The sequence below is a fragment of the Sarcophilus harrisii genome, chromosome 2 (genome assembly GCF_902635505.1).
Source record: "Sarcophilus harrisii chromosome 2, mSarHar1.11, whole genome shotgun sequence".
Lineage (NCBI taxonomy): Eukaryota > Metazoa > Chordata > Mammalia > Dasyuromorphia > Dasyuridae > Sarcophilus > Sarcophilus harrisii.
The window spans coordinates 444373598-444390914 of NC_045427.1; the positions used below are offsets into that span (position 1 = coordinate 444373598).

The 17317-nt window shown below is 38.9% G+C and overlaps 1 protein-coding gene across 1 annotated transcript in view; it reads right to left on the reverse strand.

Annotated features, from left to right (window-relative positions):
• Positions 1–13336, reverse strand: part of STOM (stomatin) — a 40718-nt gene extending 27382 nt beyond the window's left edge. Inside the window, exon 1 of the mRNA XM_012553673.3 lies at positions 13175–13336. The gene's annotated coding sequence lies outside the window, so the exon portion shown is untranslated. The remainder of the gene's footprint in view (positions 1–13174) is intronic.
• Positions 13337–17317: the final 3981 nt, after the last annotated feature.

The window sequence follows — 17317 nt, forward strand, 5'->3', positions numbered from 1 at the left end:
ACAAATATAAGTCAACTAGAAATATAAGCCCTGACATAGTATATACAAAGTCCATTTTTTATAGTTGGGGCAGTTCTATAATAAACTTCTAGATACATTTTTTAAAAAATTCAATCAATTAACAAATTCAGTAAGTTAACATACATACCCAGAGAGAATAAACAGAAAAGTTATCAATATTAACTAGCAGACATTACAGAAACAAAAAATTCTTGCCACCTCCAACCTATACTTCCCACTAAGGCCAAGACAGAGAGAGCCCCAGCACCCTGTGCCCAAGTGCCATGGGAACAGCAGGACCCACCCACTGCCCACAAGCTCTGCTTCTGCTCCAGCCGTCACTGAGGGCTGCAGCATGACTGCCATCACTGCCACCACAGCCATGACCACCATCAGCTGCTGATGGGGAAGTGAGCCCAAGAGCCCAGGGAGGAACAGTTGCCTCTCCAGACCTGCCCTGGTTTCCAGTGCAGCCCACATGGGCCATTGGCCGGGACAGCAATGCTTGGAGAAAAGCAACCTTGCAATTAATTCCCTCTAAAGGGGTTGCCCTACAACTTCTCAATAGCCTCAGCTACTGAAGACCTAGAAAATAGTACTCTTATTAACAGTCCTTGGAATTGTCCAATAGTTCAACCTCAGAAAAGGATATTGTTTTACCAAAAGATGGGAAACTAAAGAAGATGCATTACTGTCTGCTTTTGCTCCTAAACCCTAAGAACCATCTAATTTGCTGCAGAAATCTCAATGTGTAGTCTCTCCCTGTTGGAATGTAAGCAACTTGAGAGCAGTCCCTCTTTCCTATTTGTGCTTTGCACAGAGTAGGTACTTAATAAATGTCTTTTCATTCATTCCATTCATTCATTGATTACAATTCACTTTAGGGAGATTTAAGACCTAAAATGGACTTTAGAATCTAGAATGCTAGAGTATACAGGAAATCCTTAGTGATGAACTAACCTGAAACCTAGTTTTTCTGAATAGAAAACTGAGGCTCATAGAAAGGAAGAAACTTACTTAAGCAAGATCAAATAGCTTATAAGAAGCTGAGAATTTTCTTTACTCTAAATCCAGAGCTCTCACAATAAAAATAAAAGATTTCCAGAAAAATTTTTTTTATCCTTTTCTGTAAACTGATACAACCTTTAAAAAAAAAAAAAGGCAAGAAAACATAATGAAATTCGATTCTCCTAGAAGTGATAGTAGAAAGAACAATGGATTTTCAGTAGGAAGATATGGGTTGGATTCCCTAAGCTAGAACTTAATAGTAATATGGCTCTAGGCAAAACATTTCATCTCACCTAGCTCCCATTTTCTAATTAATAAAATGGGGACAATAATGTGTCTAAAAGAGTACATTGAGGAAAGTACTTTATAAACCTCAAATATCTATAGAAAGTTATTATTATTCTGATGATATGAACCAGAATGGCAAATTCCTTGGGGTTAGGATTCTCTTTCTTCTTTCTAATCTACCTTTCCAATACAGGGCTTTGGGATATGGGATATACTTAATAAATGAATCTTCAATGGAATAGAATGATCCCACTATTCACCTTCACTGAAATCCCCAATAAAAAGCTTCTTATAAATATCTGTAGCACTTTCTAGCTAATATACTTAAGCTCTTTTTAGTACTGTTTAGTTACCTGTATGTATGTTGCATTACTCTATCAGACTAAAAATTCCTTGACAAAGCAACTTGTCTGGTTTATTTGTATATCCTTGTCAACACTTAGGACAGAAATCTGCACTAAGACCTCTGGGACACTGTGTTTATTTACAAATACATATGTATATATTCACACACATTAATATATATTCAACAATAAAATTTACTAAAAAATACTGTCAAATTTTATTAAATAACAAAATGCCAGAATCACATTCATCACATCTTAGTATTTACATGCCAAATCATAACTAACATTTTTCTCATTTCAATAGTTGTTTTTAAGGTTGCTATTATCTCAGCTAAAGACTAGCTCAGTGACTGGAACCAATCATTTTTTCTTGAAAATGAGAATGAGAAAAATGAGAATGTCAGATTAGATAACTAGATAAATTTCCTTCCAGATGTAAAAAATTAATTCTATAAAAAGTTAAACAGGAAAAAATTAGCTTTTCATAGCATTACTTAATTGCTATATTCATGATCATTTCTCATCCCAGTTATCAATTTAAGATTGCATTTTCAAATGTTAATTTGCTCTTCAAAAAACTTGCAGGGTCTCCAGTAAAACCAGAATCAGACAGGAAATAAAATCTATGGTACCTCCCCTGGGACTAGAGAAATTGGGATAAAGGGCAACCATCTTTCTATTTTTATTCTTCATCCAAACCTTTCTATAATTCTTCAAAACATTTTCTTCTTTATAAAATACAAATTGAACAAAGGGTGAGACCAATGGAATTCCTTATTATAATGCATTTTTACTTTACTACAACCAGATTTATTTTCAATTCCCACCAATTTGTCCACATCTTCCTGGCCTCTCAAATTTCTAAGACAAATCACTCTTTTAAATTAAAGGGTTGAATTATATAATCTCCAAAAGCCTTTTTTTCCTCCAATATTCTATGTTCTAATATTCTACATTTTATGTGGTCTAACTGTGTTCTAAGATCCCTTTCAAGTCTGACGTTATATTCTAAGAACTTTGTAAACTGTAAACTACCATGTGAATATGAACTACTGCTATTAATATGTCTTAATGTCCCTCTGAAGTCTAGCAAGCAGTTCCCAGAACATGTTAAGTCATAAAGCAAGTTCAGATTTGGGATCTTTTTAAACATAGGCTATAATTTGCGACCAGTTGATTGTTTATTTACTTGGATTAATTCATGAAGAAGTTAGAAAGTTTCCCACACTTTTATCGGCTCTAACAATGCAATAAACAAATCAGTCCCATGATCGTACTTATTCTCCTGCACGATTCTCTCAAGGGAATGTGATCAGTTTCTTAATTATAATGCTACCTACCACTAAGTTTCCTTGCAATCAATCTACATTATTTCATTACAAAGTTTTGAAGCTATGATGACTTTAATGGTGGATTTAAGTGAAGGTGGCTGTGCAACGTCTCTAGTCTCACTTTCTCCTCCACTCATCCGAGTCTAGTGGCAAGATATTTCTCTATCTCTATGTCTCTAAATCTATATGAAACTAGATAGGAAGGGGTCTTAGAACTAAAATCTTATAATGTTAGAGTAAGGAGGGCCCTCAGAAGTCATCTGGTCCAACCCACTTATCTCAGATAAGGTGATAACTATGATAAGGAAATAAATCAGAGAGGGAAAATAAATTTCCCAGTGTCACCAAGAGATTTCCTGACCAAGCCCCAGACCATAAGTTGAGTCAGAGTTGCTGGGTAAGGGTATCTATGATCTATACTATCAAGAAGTTGACAGATCAGTTTAGAACTGAAGCTGCTTCATATTATGGGAGACACAAGGACTTCCTGGAAAGTACTGCTTAGATTTCTCTTCCTAGTTACTAATTCCCAGCAAGGGTGGGCATGGGCCAGATGGTTCATTTCTTTCCCCAAATCCAAAGATGATACCTTCCCGTAATTCTCAGTCTACAAGGTGCTATCTTAAGCCAAAGGCTTGTGGCATTTTCTGAAGTTTTTTTTCCCCCTTTTTATTTATTTTAGAAATACTGACGTAAAGAGAATCCTGCTTTGGTCTTATGATTTAAGTTACATTATAAGAATTGCCATACTAGGTCAGATCCCTGGGTCGCTCTGGTCTAAGTTCTGACTCCAGGAATTTAAACTGACAAAGTGCAAAGTAAACTCTGTGGGTGCCAAATACAGACATGCAGCTCATCTATTCTGCTTTACACAAGTGCTTTCTGGAATTAGGGATAGTATGTCCTAGAGAATCATAGCATCTTAGAATTGGAAGACCTTATAACATAGTCTCAGTGTGCTCCTAAATGTTAGGAAATATATTTGTAATGGTAGAGCCCCCAGGAAAGGAGAATCCCTTACACATTAATAAAGCAACATCCCACTTACACTGCTGTGAGGAAAGAAAATCGTAAACTTTACAACTCTGCAGAAATGGGATTGTTTGACTCCTATTGCCAAGAGACCAGTTTGTAATCAAACACTTTTTAGACCTTTTATTTATGTAATAAAGCTATCACAAAGACTTTTTCTTAAATACATATTTACATATAGTAAAGAAAGACATGATGCATACATTAACAGGTGAAAAATGTATTCACCAAAGGCCTCACAAAACAAGTGTTTAAGGTCTGTTATGATCTTAATTTCTTGTCCAAGAGGGACACTGGAAGAGCAACATTTTTGAATAAATTCTGGTTTAGGGAGATGGGTTAGAGCACTGCTCTCCCAAGCTCCCAATTCTATTAGGGGCAGAGAAAGTTCGAAGTGCAATTAATTAAGGCAGATCATTAAGGGCTAATTGTTAAGTCCTGTGAAGCTAGGGCTAGATAACAATCTGTCCTTAAATTTCTGCAGATTTTTTTAAATAACTTTATTTTTCTTGAGTGTTTTTTGGTATGTTTTCTTTCAGAGCCTAACCTGGAAATGTTTTGCATGACTGCACATGTATAACCTATGTCAAATTGCCTGCTTTCTCCATGAGGGGGAAGAAAAAGAAAGAAGGGCAAGAATTTGGAATTCAAAAATTTAAGAAATGAATGCTAAAAACTGAGTCAGCAACAAAATTAAGTCTGTATCCTAAAGAGACTACGAAAAAGGGAAAAGGAGCTACATGTGCAAAAATATTTATAGCAGCCCTTATCATGGTGACTAAATATTGGAAATTGAGAGGATACCCAGTGATTAGAGAGTGGCTGAAAAAGCTGCAGTATGTGAATGTATGCTATTGTGCAATAAGAAATGAAGAGGCAGATTTCAAAAAACGATATATGAACTGACATGGAGATCAAAATGAGCAAAACCAGGAATACATTGTACACAGTATCAGCAACACTGTGATGATTGACTGTGATTGATCCAGCTTTCTCAGCAACACAAGTATAAAGGACTTCGGAAGGAAACTACCCATAACCAGATAAAGAACTGATGGATTCAGGATGCAGATTGAAGCATATTTTTCTTATTTTAATCTTTCTCATGCTTTTTTCTTTTGATCCGTTTCTTCTTTCACAACTGTAACCAATGTGGACCAAGTACACGTATAAAATATATCAAACTGCCTACTATCTTCAGGGGAGAGAAAGGGAAGGGAGGGAAGAAGAAAAATTTGGAACATAAAATCTTATAAAAATGAATGCTACATTTTTTCTTGATGTAACTGGGGAACATTACTAAAATTGGGGTTTTTAGGTGTAATTGGGGGGAAATACTAAATATTTATTCCTGAAAATAAGGGAGCACAAACTGGGGAAAATGTTGGAGAATTCAATATGGGCTCCCATCCCATTGACCACATTAATGAAGGAATAACAGCTGTCTTATAAGTTACTTGCATCTCCCATCTTATCAGCTAGTGTAAGAGAGAGAGTTTGGGTCTTAAGGACTTTTCATGCTCACACAGTAATGCCATAACTGTACATTGAAAAGGTGGTCATGCATTCTCTCTGCTCAGCCCTCAATCTCATGTCCTCTTCCATACCTGCCTCATCACCGGCTCAGGGCAAAAATCTCTCAGTCCCAGAAATTTGATTTCTCCTTTCTCACTGGTTCCTCCTTCAAGATCCAGGCACCCTGGTCTAGTCTACTCTGGGACCACATATCTCATTTCCGAGACTTAGCCCTACTTGCTTTTTCCCTCTTGGGTCCCAGATGTCCCTTCTACTCCTCCAAAATCAATTCTCTTTCTCTCTAGTTCCTTCCCTCTCCTTTGGGACCAGGAGCCCAGAATAGTTTCCCCCCTCAGGTTCTGACCTCACTTTTCCCAAACCAGTGCTCTCCTTCTGTGAGCCCTCAAACTCAGTCTATTCCCCCTCTGATAAGGGTATCTTCCAATCCTCTAAATCTAGTTCCATGTGGAGAACTGGATCACTGACTGTCTAGCTCCAGCTCAGGTCCCAATCTCACATCTCTTGTAGAAATTGATTCTCTCACTGCTTCTTCCCTCTAGAATCTGGTCTATTTCCTTGCTCAGATCCCAGATCATAAAAATCCTAAGAGATATAGCTATAGTGCTGGAAGATGACCTTTGAACTCAGGTTAACCACATATTCTCTTTGCCTTCATTTTACAGAGGAGAAATGGTGATCCTGAATGGTTAAGTAATTTAAGATCAGCAAGGTATAAGTAACAAAGCCAGGATTCAAATCCAAGTCCTGACTATAAATCCAATGCTCTTTCAAGTCCACCATACTTGTTCTCTTAGTCCTCCAGATGTGAAATCTCTTTCCAAAAGCCAGATGGGTCAATCCCATAGAAAACTGTTCTCTCTTCCTCTCAAACTCCAGATCTTTTGTATTTCAGATTTCAACTTCTTTCTCCTTTTGAAGTCTTGGATCTCTCACTCTCTCTTTCATTTTCCTTTCCTCTAAAAAACAGTGGTTCTAAAATTTTTTGGTCCCAGGACCCCTTTACATTCTTTTTTTTTTTTTTCTTTTTAAAGCCATCTGGGTTAATTGACTTTGCCCAGAGTCACACAGCTAGTAAGTGAGTGTCTCAGGTCACATTTGAACTCGGGTTTTCCTGACTCAAGGCCAGTGTTTTTTCCCTAAGCCACCTGGATGTCCCACCCCTTTACATTCTTAAAAATTATTGAGAATCCATCAGAAAGCTCTTATGTGATTTATACCAACTGGTGTTTACCACATTAGCAATTAATTTTTTTCTAGCATTATGAAAATAGTTTTGAACTCCTGGACCTTCTGAAAGACCCTCAGGGATCCAACTACAATGTGAGAGAAATACAGTTCTTTTTTTTTTTTTTTTTTTTATTTAATAGCCTTTTATTTACAGGATATATACATGGGTAACTTTACAGCATTAACAATTGCCAAACCTCTTGTTCCAATTTTTCACCTCTTACCTCCCTCCCACCCCCTCCCCTAGATGGCAGGATGACCAATAGATGTTAAATATATTAAAATATAGATTAGATACACAATAAGTATACCTGACCAAAACGTTATTTTGCTGTAGAAAAGAATCAGACTCTGAAATATTGTACAATTAGCTTGTGAAGGAAATCAAAAATGCAGGTGTGCATAAATATAGGGATTGGGAATTCAATGTAATGGTTTTTAGTCATCTCCCAGAGTTCTTTTTCTGGGCATAGCTAGTTCAGTTCATTACTGCTCCATTAGAAATGATTTGGTTGATCTCGTTGCTGAGGATGGCCTGGTCCATCAGAACTGGTCATCATATAGTATTGTTGTTGAAGTATATAATGATCTCCTGGTCCTGCTCATTTCACTCAGCATCAGTTCATGTAAGTCTCTCCAAGCCTGAGAAATACAGTTCTAACATGACCTAGTGCCCTCTTTGTTTTGGATCTCCCGGATACCAATTCTCTCTTCTCTCTGGGTCACAGACTTTGTCTTAATATTAGCAACTATTTATATATCACTTTAGTGTTATACCTCACAACTGCATCATCACCTCCATTTTACATCAGAGGTAAACTAAGGACTTAGGGATCATTTCTCACCTGACATTACCTGTATAGTGAGCATGTCATTTCAGCTCTTTACTGAGATAAGGCAGCTAGCTACCACAGTTCTTGACCTAGAAGTCTGGAAAACTTGAATTCAGATTTGATCTCAGATACTTAAAGTTGTATTACACTGAGCAAGTCACTTAATCTCCACCTGCCTCAGTTGTCTCAACTATACAATGGAAATAATAATAGTGCCTATGTTTCCAAGGCTGCTGTGAGGATCAAATAAGATAAAATTTGTAAAGCACTTAGTATAGTGCCTGGAACATAGTAGGTACTTAATGGTCATTTTCTTCCTTCTGAGGTTTCTTCTGGCTCTAACTCTATAATCACCTGTAATGTTACTCTCCATCAGGTAGTCTTGTTTTAGTCTGGACTCCACTACTCTGTCTCCTAAACATATCCAGTTTAACTATAAATGATATGATTGTCTTATTCTCTTTTATTTCATGTCCTTGCTTATGTTTTTCCCAATACCTAAAAATTTCTTGCCCAGCCAGCATCATACAACTAGTAAGTGTCTGAGGTTGGGATTGAATGCAGGTTTTCCTGGGGGCAGGATCAACGCTCCATACACTGCACTATCTAGTTGCCTCCTTATTTCCTTTACCTTTGAATTCCTACCCACACTTCAAAGCCCAACCTCAAATGCCACCTGGAGGACTAAGAAGTGTTTCCCTGAATAGGGAGGATTTTTCCAATGGAATTCCCATAATGTTTTATTTGATCCCTTCTGATGCACTTATCACCTAAAATAAATAATATGGCCACTTCCTGGCCCAGTTAGGTTTATGCCAATCAGTTTCTTCTTTTTTTCCCCTGAGGCAATTTGGGGTTAAATGACTTGCCCAGGGTCACACAGCTAGGAAGTGCTAAGTATCTGAGACCAGATTTGAACTCAGGTCCTCCTGACTTCAGGGCTGGTGCTCTATCCACTGCACTACCTAGCTGCCCCTTTGCCAATCATTTTCTATACTGATCATCACTTCCCCCCTTTTTCCCTTGAGTAACCTGGACTCTGTCCCTAGATCCCTCAGCTTTGAGAGGTAAACTTTAAGCTTTTATCTTTGCCAGGACACTTCCTGGCACCAATATACACCCTTGCATCTTCCCCTTTCCCTATCTTTGCTTTTCCTTATTTAAATGTAAGCTTTTGGTGGTACAGATATAGGACCTTAATACAGGGTCTGGCACAAAAGCAATGTTTACTAAGTACTTCAACATTCACTCTGTCCATCTATTATCCCTTACTCTTACATGACCATTACAATTTACTTTTCAATCATACATTTTCCCTGATTACATCCTCTAATCAAATTCTTCTTTGAAGTTCTTTATTTGAAATATAGTGCAGACTACTCACAACCACCTTGTAATTCAATTTCACATCTGGGAAATGTTTATTTCTTTGAAACACTGCAGTATCCCATTTCTCACAGACAATTAACAAAAAGGGTGTGCTTTGTATTGAGCACAAGACATGCATGCAGTAGGGTGTTTAATAAACGCTTGCTGGATAAACAAAACTCACAGAAGAAGGGTTGGGATGGAGTTAAAAGAGATTAAACCCAAGCTCACACCCATAGTCTGTTTTCCCTCAGAATAACACCTCCAAATCAACATTTTATTTATCATTTATCAACATCATCATTATAAATATTTATTAAGCACCTACTATGTTCCAAGTACTATACTAAGGGGTAGGATACTCTCTCTCAGGGAGCTCTTGATCTGATGATAATGCTATAGCAACAGTAATAGAAATGATGTAGTAATAGTAACAGTAATAGATGAGCTTAGTAAAAGTTGATGATACTAGTGAGCTATGACTCTCAGAAGACATCTAGTTCAACATCTGTCATTTTTCAGGTGGGTAATTGAGGCTCAGAGAATATCACCCTCTTGTACAATTTGTAAATAGTAGAGCCAACTAGGTCATCTGCCTCTTGAGTCAACAGACTTGGCCCCAAGAGACCTATATTCAAATTATAGCCCTTCACACTTATGGTGTCACTTCCAGTAAGAAAATTCATTTCTTTGAACCGTTTGCTCAACTTTAAAAGGGAAAAATTATGCTAGAATCAGGTTTATAGAGGAGGATCTTAAGTTTTTCTCAAACCCTCATCACTTTCCGTATTAGCTGAGAGAAACAACTGCCTTTGGGAAGCCTTCAAGTCATCTGAGGAGACCAGATAAGCCTGGTGTGGTGGGACAAGGATAGGTGTGGTAGGCAGAAACCCCAGGCTGTGCTTAGGAGAAAAGAACACTATGTCATTAGTATAAGACAGAAGTCCTAGAATTCATTCCCAGCTCTGAAACGTTGTTTAATTCTTGAGTCTCAATTTTGTCTTTTGTAAAGTGGAATACTTAGTTCCACAGGCTGTGTTGTAAGGATCAAATGAAATTATGTATATATAGACCTTTGTAATGAGAAAAATGCACAAAAACTATCAGTATTCTACATAAGCAGAACTAGTACCAACATTAGTAGTCTTTATTTGATGAGTTCTGGAAACCCCTATTTATTAACCAAACATTAACTCCTTTACTATGTTATTCTGCCAGAAATTTTCCACCATTACAAATTAATTCCTTTGGAACTATGCCCAAAAAGTTATCAAACTGCACATACCCTTTGATCCAGCAGTGTTACTACTGGGCTTATATCCCAAAGAGATACTAAAGAAGGGAAAGGGACCTGTATGTGCACGAATGTTTGTGGCAGCCCCGTTTGTAGTGGCTAGAAACTGGGAAATGAGTGGATGCCCATCAGTTGGAGAATGGCTGAATAAATTATGGCATATAAATATTATGGAATATTATTGTTTGGTAAGAAATGACCAACAGGATGATTTCAGAAAGGCCTGGAGAGACTTACATGAACTGATGCTGAGTGAAACGAGCAGGACTAAGAGATCATTATATACTTCAACAATACTATACGATGATCAATTCTGATGGATGTGGCCCTCTTCAGTAATGAGATGAACCAAATCAGTTCCAATAAAGTAGTAATGAATGGAACCAGCTACACTCAGGGAAAGAACTCTGGGAGATGACTATGAACCTTACGTAGAATTCCCAATCCCTCTATTTTTGTCTGCCTGCATTTTTGATTTCCTTCACAGGATAAATGTACACTATTTCAAAGTCTGATTCTTTTTACACAGCAAAATAACTGTTTGGACATGTATACTTATATTGTATTTAATTTATACTTTAACATATTTAACATGTATTGGTCAACCTGCCATCTTGGGGAGGGGGAAGGAGGGGAAAAATTGGAACCAAAGGTTTGGCAATTGTCAATGCTGTAAAATTATCCATGCATATAACTTGTAAATAAAAAGCTACAAATTAAAAAAAAAGAGAGAAAGAAATGAATTCCTTTGGTATAATTTTTAAGCTGGGAGGGCCCTTGTACAATGAGTTTATTTACATATGGAAAAAACTGAATCCCAAAGAGATCAAATGACTGGCAAGTGTTCAGAGATCATGGGAAGCACAGCTAGTATTCAAATCCAGATCTTCTGAATCTAATTTCCACTAATAAAATGCCAGCTTCGTGTAACAAAAAAAGGACCAGGCTGGAGGTCAAACATGGTTCTAATGTTTACTAGCCCTGTGACCTTAAACTGGGGTGTTTTCACGTATAAGGCCTATCCTCAGCTGGACCTGAAAGATCACTGTAACCTTCAATGGATGCAGACTAATCCTTCCACGTTTGCTTATTGTGTGTGTCATTCTTGCTCAGGTAGTCCTCCAATTCAGCCAAAGGAGATCCAGCCAACTTGTCAGAAGTCTTTGTTCACTCTGACACTTCCTGAATTTGATGGATCCTCGGGACATCCACCTGTCACTTCCACTCTTGCCCTAAGACCAACCTGATGCTTTTTTCTGATCACAAATATCCTTGATTATTTTTTATTCCAGTTCTTCTTTAGGTTCCTTATTTATGATGAGTTGCAGCCAACTCATAACTGCCCCACACCTGTACTCTACTCTCAAGGTGATATTCATTTCTTAGAGACACTGTGAATGTATTCTTCACAGCCATATAACATATTGGGTACAGTAAACAGAACACTTTTGTTTCTGTTAAGCATAGCAACATTTATTTATCTCATGGGATTGCAATGAAGAAACACTTCCAAAGTGTACTATAAATTTACCATTAATGTAAATTTGGGGGGGTCCCCTGGCATCCCAACTAAAAGCCCACCTTCTACAGAAAGTCTTCCCTAATCCCTCTTATTTCCTAAATATCCTGCATTTGATTTACATTTTGTCTCTCCCATTTGATTATAAACTCCTTCAGAGCAGGAGCTGTCCTTTGCCTCTTTTGTTTGCCCAGAGCTTAACCCAGTGCTTGACATATATAAATGTTTATTGAATCAAAATGTGTCCTAATAAAATGAAATTACAGAGGGGAGGGGGATTTGGGGATGGGTAACATTTTAGGTCGTTATCACTGAGTATCTTATATGATTCAACTGAAGGCTAACTGAGATACAAAACATTTTAGGAATGGGAGAGGTTCCTTGCCTACCGTGGGATACAAGCTGCACAAAAATGAAATGAGTTCGCATTTAAAGACAATAGCCTTCCACAACACATTTTGAGAAGCTTAGATCAAAATTTCATGATACATTTTTGGGCCCTCTAGTTTAAGACCTATGCTTACAAAGGGAGAAAGAACTTGAACTTTATTCGTAAAGCCAAAGGACCCTGAGGGGGATCAGAGATTCCATTCTCAACTGCAGAAGGGTGGAGGCTTGGAACAGTGTTCCCTCAGGGAATGATAAAGATTACCTGGGGACTCCGGGTGGAAAGAAGAATTTTATAATCATGGAACGGTAGCTCTGTGGTAGTCTTTAGAATATGAAAAACTAGACCTAATAGCCCCCAGACCTGGGTCTGCTCGCTCCCGACCTAGCATACTCCCAGGGAATGGGCGATGGGAAGGATTTGGTTTGGGAGGCTTGGATTTCGTTCTGGCTCCAGCATTTTCATCTTCCATCTACCTTGTGGACTAAACAACAACTCCATGCACTATGAAACGCCCTGATTCTAAAATAGTCAACAAGACCGTCGGAGTAGGGATTTGCCAGAGCGAGTGAGGGGGAAACCCTTAAAGACACCAGGGTAGAAGCACTCGCGGCTAATTTGAGGATGACAGCTGTGGCTATTTCCTAAGGGGGGAGGAGGGTGGCTGTACATTAGGAGGGCTGGGTCTTCCCAAGGAAGATGGTGGCTCTGACGCAGACCCGATTTATTACTCCGGGGGGTTCACTTACTCTCCTGCCTCAGTTTCCCCATCTGTAAAAACAAGACGTTAGGACGAGATGTCCCCCGAAGCCCTTCCCATTTCTAACTTTTAATGTTCGCTCTGACCCCAGGAGCCCGGGTCTCTCGCGGCTGTAACAATTTGATAATATTTATTGTTCCCCGCCCAATAACTGGTAACCACAGGGAGACATTAGGGGATCGGGGGGTGCCAGGGGCAGTGAATGCAAAGGGGGGAGCGGCGGGCTCCGGGCCCCGAACTCACCACTGAAGGTGTCCGGCAGCCGCCGGCCTTTTGCGTCGGTCGCCACAGGCCGCTTGTCCGACATGGTCCCGCTGGGTGGTGACCTTAGTTACCGCTGCTACAGCCGCAGAGAGGAGTGAGGGGGCTCTCTGTCTTCTACAGTCCGCCACCCCCTCCAGGGCCCGCCACGCCTCCGCCTCGCCCCGCCGCGCCCCGCCCTTTCTGCGCCCGACCAACCAGGGCTCGAGGAGCGGGAAGGTCACGCCTCCCAGATTTCCCGCGGAGCGCACACCCACTTCGCTCAGCGGAGCCAAGGGGAGGTCGGGGGAGAGCCGAAGAAGCCCGAGGGGAGGGGCTGTGAGGAGTTCGCTAGAGAAAGTGTTGGAGATTTCTGGAAGACTGCTTCAAACTTGCAGGGAGCTCCGCTGGTCTTGTCCCCACACTACCTGAACCGGAACCTCACAGCCCGCCCCTCCCCCGCCGCAGCGCCCCCGACAAGTGGCTGCTCGACCTCTAAGCTGTAACGATGGGGACTGAGGGGAGTTACTGCTTCATCTAGGAACTTTTGCTAGAGGAAGCGGAGCTCAGATATAGAGGGAGAGCAGTTCTCCCCGTCTGTTTCACTTAAAAAAATAAGATTTTATTTCTATCTTGAACTCATATTCCCCAATATTTTCAATCCTCCTCCCAAAAAACCATCCGATGAAAATTAAAAAAAGGAAAAACCCAGAAAAATTAACCATTATCCTTCTGGCATCCCTAGGGTGTCACACCCGCCGTAACCCCTAGCTGCCAAGAAGGGAGAGGAGTGCCTTCCCTGTTTCCTCTTGGGGGCCAAGGTTGGTCATTATAATTGCGCAGAGTTCCGTTTTAATTGTTTGTTCTTTTCCTTTATGTATTTTGCTTTCCTGGTTCTATTCATTTGGCTTTGCACCAGTTATCAGCTTTGCTGTTTCTCTGCTCACCCTGTTCATCATCTCTTTCAACACAGTAATATTTCCTGATATTTATCTACCACACCTTGTTTAACCGTATCTGGGTTGATGAAATCTACTCTATAATAAATTTTTTTTGTTGTTGTTACTGCAAATTACGCAAGCTTGATGGACTGAGGCTATATTTATTTTTTAACATGTCCTATATGAGAATTTGTTTTGATCATTATGCTTATTTCTTATGTGTATTTCCTTATAGGTGGGTGGGAAAGAAAATCTTTTTTAATTAAATTTTTATTCAATTAAAAAATGGAAAACTTTATAACTCCATTTCACACACATTTTTCAATTTAATAACATTGAGAAGACATTACTTTTTTTTTTTTTTTTTTTGGTCAGTTACTAGGGATATTGTAGTTCATTAGTGTCTGACTCTCTGATTCCATTTTGGGTTTTCTTAGCAAAAAATACCGGAGTGTTTTGCCATTTCCTTCTCCAGTTCCTTTTACACATGAGGAATTGAAGCAAAAAACTTTTAAGTGATCAACCAACTAATAAGTGTCTATGGCCAAATTTGAAGTCTTGGCATTCTGCCTGCTGTGCCACTTAGCTGACTGGTGCTAGGGATAGAAACACAAAAATGAAAAAGTACACTCTCTTAAGAAGCTTACATTCTACCCGTAAGACTAGGAAGACAGATGACAAAGTCAACTAGAAATGAAAAAAGGCCTCTAAAGGCATTTTGGAGAAAAGATGAAAAGATAAAGAATTCTAAGAAACATTAAAAAAATTTCCTTTTTAATAAAACTGAAAATATAACGCAGTAATTTATTTTCTAGTCTCATCTTCTTTATAGACTATGGCATTCTCTTTAGCAAAATAGGTAGAAAAAATGAAATATTTTTCTCAGGGAAATAGATTTAAAGTAATAATCAATTACTGAAGAGATAAGCAATCTATACTTAGTCTATTTCCTAGAAACAGTTGGTGGTAGGATCTGCCCTTCCCTGCTGATTTAGACGAAAGGAATTCCCTTTGTTTGCTTTAGGGAAACTGCTTAAAGGGAGGGTCCAGGATAGAGACAGGTGAATTTATTGCTTAGCTGTTTTGGAATTATAGCCCCAAATTGTGTTTTTATTATATTATGGTGTTTCCCTTGTTAAACATTCATATAGATGTTGCCTCAGATCATTTTGAAGTAGACAGTCATATCCAAGGGCATGGAAGAACTGTGCCACTTTATGAGGCAACTATCTGTCTCTCTGTATTTCTATCTTTATCTTTGTCTCTAACTCCTTTTCCCCTTCCCTCTCAGCTAAAGATGGCTTATGCATTATTTTAATATTAAATGAAATTTTTTTTATTATTTGTGCCTAAAACAGTACAGCACTAATATTTTCTAGTCTTCAGTAGGAAGAAGAAGAGGATTGACAATCAGGCGGAATGGGATAGTTATTTAACTAGAAGATCAGATTAATTCTGTTAATACAGCTTCCCCTATTTTTAACAATTCCTTTGTCAACGTTGCTTGTGTTATTTTTATAGAAAAAGGATAGAGATATAAACTAGACAAAAGTATGCTTAGGTAGATTGACAGCTTAATTAATGACAGATTAATATTAATTACATTAATAGTAGATATTAATGCCATTTTATGCTTTACTGATATATAGTTGATGAATATGGGTAGAAAGCCATTTGACAAAATATCTGGGTATTTTAGTGGCTTCCAAATTCAATAATTAGTCAGTAGTTTGCCACAGAAACTAAAAAAGCTAATGTGATTCTAGGCTAAAATGATAGGGCTCAGGACAAAAGAAGTGATAGTCCTGATCTCCTATTATAAATATGCTGCAAAGATAAAAAAAAAAAAAAAAAGACTCAGGATTGTATGAAGTAAGTTGGTTTGTTTACAGTTCTTGCAAGAAATAGGCAATGCATTCAAGGATAGTCCCTGGGCTCTGGAGGTACTTATAGGCTGGGGAATGAACTTTTAATTTCCTATCCTGAAGCTCAAGGTCTCTCCCCCATGTCCGCAATTGGCTGGGGATGATGAAATTACAGATTTCTTGGTTTTCCTATTGCATGTTCCTTCCTCATCATACAACCCATGTTCAAAAAGGATGGCAAACTCCTCCTTTGGGGTGGATGTTAATATTAATTAACTCATTAAGCATTTGTACTCAGTGCTTGCAATTATCTTTAGCCCATTTCTTGTTTTGTGGTGATTTTTTTTTTTTTTTTTTTTTGCTGAAGCAATTGAGGTTAAGTGACTTGCCCAGGGTCACACAGCAAGGTTAAGTACCTGAGATCAGATTTGTTGTTCTAACCATTGCACCATCTACTTGCCCCTAGGGTGATTTTTTTTTTTACTAGTTTTGTACAACTAACTTGGTCAGCTAATGTTGATGTGGTTTGAATGCTCTCAATTCCTGGTGGTTAAGAGGTTAGTGGTGACAAGAGAGTTGTTAAAGATCCCCTTTAGATCATCCGCAGTTTAGAATGAAAGAATTCACTCATTCCCGAATTATTAGTTGCAAAATGAAAGTTTATTGTTGAATAGAAATCAGTTTGCTCAAAGACTATTGAGAAATGGAGTTTTGGCACTGAGAATGCTTTCTCAGTGGGCAGTAGAGTCCTGGCAGCTGAGCAAGCTACCTAGGGTCATTTTCACAGACCTTCATCCTAGGGAGCTGTTATATTGGGTCTCTTGGTGGGGGGCTGAGACAGCCCGAGCTGATTCCTCAATTGAATGAGAATTTAGAATATCTATGGGAGTTGATTTGCCCCTGAATAGTATTGCTTCTCTTATCCTGAAAGGTTTGGGCTCTTTCTAGACTCCTTGAAGTCTGGGAGATCCTGATCTTTGAGATCAGAAAAGGGGACACAATCTGTAAGAGTGGTAATCTTAAAGGGAACAGTTCCCCTTTCCCTTCCCTGTGACCTTTCTCTAAGTCCCTGTCCCTCTATTGAAGCGGGTTGGGATCCCCTTAAGAGACTGTATTTCCTATTGATCTGTGATTCCTTTCAGATTCCCAGTCCCTCCTGACTGAGGCATATCCTCCCCAGACAAGTTGCCTTGCCAGAGCCTTTGATTCACAAATCCTGGTCAAAAATCACTCCTTTAAATTCCAATAGGTGATCAGGGCTTGTCCCAGCCCCCATTCTGACTTTCTTGGGTTGCCCAGCCCCCACTGGTTCTGATCTGCTCCAGTTTCCCAATCCCCAA